The sequence below is a fragment of the Symphalangus syndactylus genome, chromosome 20 (genome assembly GCF_028878055.3).
Source record: "Symphalangus syndactylus isolate Jambi chromosome 20, NHGRI_mSymSyn1-v2.1_pri, whole genome shotgun sequence".
In the NCBI taxonomy this organism is placed as follows: domain Eukaryota; kingdom Metazoa; phylum Chordata; class Mammalia; order Primates; family Hylobatidae; genus Symphalangus; species Symphalangus syndactylus.
This window is the reverse complement of record NC_072442.2, coordinates 52,441,869-52,445,924: the sequence shown is the minus strand read 5'-3', so window position 1 is coordinate 52,445,924 and position 4,056 is coordinate 52,441,869. Positions and strand designations below refer to the sequence as shown.

At 54.1% G+C, this 4,056-nt stretch overlaps 1 pseudogene; it reads right to left on the bottom strand.

Annotated features, from left to right (window-relative positions):
- Positions 1-140, bottom strand: LOC129470773 (uncharacterized; annotated as a pseudogene).
- Positions 141-4,056: the final 3,916 nt, after the last annotated feature.

The window sequence follows — 4,056 nt, the reverse complement described above, 5'->3', positions numbered from 1 at the left end:
AAGAAGTCAGTCACAAAAATCACACGTTGCATGATTCCATTTATTTATTTTTATTTTTATTACATCCTCAGATAGGGGACACATCAAACTGATAAGAACAGATACTACACTTGATTTTAGCTGAAAGGTCAAGAAGTGATCTGCATGATTCCATTTATATGAAACATCCAAAACAGGGAACCGTAAAGTGGTTGTCTAGGGCAAAGGGATGTTGGGGGGTGAGTGTAGAAAGGAGGACTGACTGCTAAAAGGTATGAGACTTCTTTTTTTATTTTTTTGAGACAGGGTCTCATTCCATCGCCCAGGCTGGAGTGCCGTGGCACGTGATTACGGCTCACTGCAGCCTCGACTTCCCCAGGCTCGGGGAATCCTCCTGCCTTGACCTCCCAAGTAGCTACAGGCACATGCCACCACACCTGGGTCTTTTTTTTTTTTTTTTTTTTTTGTATTTTTTGTAGAGGCAGGTTTTCACGATATTGTGCAGACTGGTCTCAGACTTCTAGACTCAAGCCATCTACCTCAGCCTCCCAAAGTGCTGGGATTACAGGCGTGAGCCAATGCGCCCAGCTCAGGTACGAAGCTTCTTTTGCGGGAGATAAAATGTTCTAAAGTTGATTGTGATGACAGCTGTGCAACTCTGTGAATTATACTAAAAGACCAATGAAATGTACACTTTATATTTGTGAATTGTATGTGAATTCTATCTTTGTTTTAAAAAGTCCCCTGTGTAGGGAAGAATGCCTGTGTTTTTAGTGGGAAGTGAGTCAAGCAGGGAAGCAAGACTTCCTCAATCTCAATACCACTGGATTCATATTTCAAGAAGCTTCACAAATTAGCCGGGCATGGTGGCGTGCACCTGTAGTCCCAGCTACTCTGGAGGCTGAGGTAAGAAAATTGCTTGAACCTGGGAGGCAGAGGTTGCAGTGAGCCGAGATTGCACCACTGCAGTCCAGCCTGGGAGACAGTGCAAGACTCCGACTCCATTAAAAGAAACCAAAAAAACGTTGGGAGGCCAAGGCGGGCGGATCACGAGGTCAGGAGATCGAGACCATCCTGGCTAACACGGTGAAACCCCGTCTCTACTAAAAATACAAAAAATCAGCCGGGCGTGGTCGTGGGCGCCTGTAGTCCCAGCTACTTGGGAGGCTGAGGCAGGAGAATGGCGTGAACCCAGGAGGTGGAGCTTGCAGTGAGCCGAGATCGTGCCACTGCACTCCCGCCTGGGCAACAGGGCCAGACTCTATCTCAAAAAAAAAAAAAAGAAACAAACAAACAAAAAAAGAAGCCTCACTCAGTCCAGTGTCCACCTAACGAAAATCTACCCCAAGCAGACTTTATACCCTATCTTTCCTATTGTGCTTCATTTCATTTTGTAACTTTTTATAAATGTTTCTTTTATTTGAATTTATTTTCAGATAGATTTTTAATAAGAGCAAAGAGAGGTCACAAAAATATGTAGCAGATGTGTCCTCTGGAGCAGGGAACTAGAGGTCAGGGATGGGAAGGCACATAAGGTGCATCCTTTGTACTATTTGAAATTTTTTTATTTTTTTATTTTTTATTTTTATTATTATTTTTTGAGACCGAGTTTTGCTCATTGCCCAGATGGAATGCAGTGGTGCGATCTCGGCTCACTGCAACCTCTGCCTCCTAGGTTCAAGCGATTCTCCTGCCTCAGCCTCCCGAGTAGCTAGGATTACAGGCGCCCGCCACCACGCTTGGCTGATTTTTTGTATTTTTAGTAGAGACAGAGTTTCGCCATGTTGGGCAGGCTGGTCTCAAACTCCTGACCTCAGGTGATCCACCCACCTCAACCTCCCAAAGTGCTGGGATTACAGGTGTGAGCCACCGTGCCCAGTCTTTTTTTTTTTTTTTTTGAGACGGAGTTTCACTCTTGTTGCTCAGGCTGGAATGCGATAGCAGGATCTCAGCTCACCACAACCTCCGCCTCCTGGGTTCAAGCGATTCTCCTGCCTCAGCCTCCCGAGTAGCTGAGATTACAAGCATGTGCCACTGTGCCCGGCTAATCTTGTATTTTTAGTAGAGACGGGGTTTCTCCATATTGGTCAGGCTGGTCTCGAACTCCCGACCTCAGGTGATCCATCCGCCTGGGCCTCCCAAAGTGCTGGGATTACAGGCGTGAGCCACCGCGCCCCGCCTGTTTGAAATTTTTGCCACTGGCTTTAAAAAATAAAACTGGCATCTCTTGTAGAAAAAAATCCAACTCACATGTGCAAGAGATGTCTAAAGCCTGTGCATAATATAAATTAAAAAAAGAGTTGGGAGAGAGGATTTCAGGGTCTCGAAGGTGGAAACTGCCCTGGCCTTAAAAGTAAAAAAAGATGGGACACTTGAGGATGCTGGGGGTAGGGGCTGGAGCGGTGTAGACAAGCCAGGGCCTGGACCTGCAGCCTTTGCTTCTGTTTGTACTAATTCCGAAACTTGGCCCCAAGCCAGGGCTGGGGCTATGTCTAACTGGCCAGATGAAGCTTCCCTGAGCAGACAGTGCTTGAGTCTCACAGAAAAGAAATACGAGTAAGACAGTTTAGCAGGCAGCACAGGCTTCCTGGAGCGAGGAAGACTGAGGCGGCGGAGAAAAGAAAAATGCTGGCTGGTCCTCAAACAGGGCCAGAGGGGACCAAAGGGGACCAGACACCTCCTGGAGGGCAAGGGGACCAGCTGGCTGGGCATAGCCTGCCCAGCCTGAGATAATTTCTCACGCAAAGCGTGGCCCCTTCCCACACCGCCCCAGGGACCCCCAGAGGCCACAGCTCAGTGAGGCCCGGACGTTCCGTCTCTCCCAGGACCCAGAATAGCTACAGCCAGGTCGTGGCCAAATCTGGGAGCCCAGCCCCAAGCCCCTACCCCTCTGGGGAATTTCCCCAATTTCCGCAGGCACAGGATGCATTCCCAACCGCCTCCGCCTCCCCACCCCTCACGCTTCCACCTGCCTCCCATCGCGCCTCCTCCTCCCCAACCACTGACCCCTCCAGCCTTCAACTCCTCCACCCCTTACCCCCCCACCTGCCTCCCACCCCATATCCGCCTCCCCTACCCCTCACCCCCACCTGCCTCCCACCCCACCTCTGCCTCCTCCACCCCTCACCCCCTACCCCTCACCCCCACCTCCCTCCCACCCTCACCTCTGCCTCCTCCACCCCTCACCCTCTACCCCCACCCCCACCTGCCTCCCACGCCACATCTGCTTCCTCCACCCCTCATCCCCCGACCCCTCACCCTCATCTGCCTCACCCCTCCTCCGCCTCCTCCACCCCCACCCCCACCTCCCTCCCACCCTCGCCTCCGCCTCCTCCAACCCTCACCACCCCACCCCTCACCCCCACCTCCCTCCCACCCTCGCCTCTGCCTCCCATATCCCTCACCTCACTACTTTCCTCTCACCCCACCTCAGCCACGCCTCCCACCCTCGCCTCTCCACGCCCTTCCATTCCACTTCAGCCGCGCCTCCCACCCCTCACACCCCGACCCGCCTCAGCCGCGCCCCCTACCCCGTCCCTCGGGTAGTAGGCTCCACCGCGGTTCTGCTAAGACCCCCACCGCGACCCCAGTACCTCTCGCTACCGAGCTTCAGGCGTATCCCCCACCACTAACTACCCAGAATCCTGGGCCCCCTCCCACTGCGCCTCGGCCGCGTCCCCAGCGCACGTTCCCTGCTCTTTCCCCTCACGCCTCCCCACGAATCCCGCGAGTCCCCCGCCCTCTTGTCTGACGTAAGCATCGGTCCCCCTCCCGGACACGCCCTCCTGGGACAGGCCTGGGACCCGCCTCCGCAGTCGCATCGGCGAATCCCGGGTCGGGGGCGGGAACGAAAGGACCTTCCTTTGGACTCCAGCTTCGTGCTCCTGCGCCACTCCCTTCCCCAAGTCACAGAGCTGGACTGTAAGGGTGTCAGAGCCTGTGGGCTCCACTCCCCTGCCCTCCAAAGGAACCGGAGGATGCAGGCGGACGGCGGGACCACAGCATCTCCCTCCGGCTTGGAGGGCGGAGGCCGACCCGGGAGCGCGCTCCGAGCGGTGAGCCAGGCGCCTTGGGACG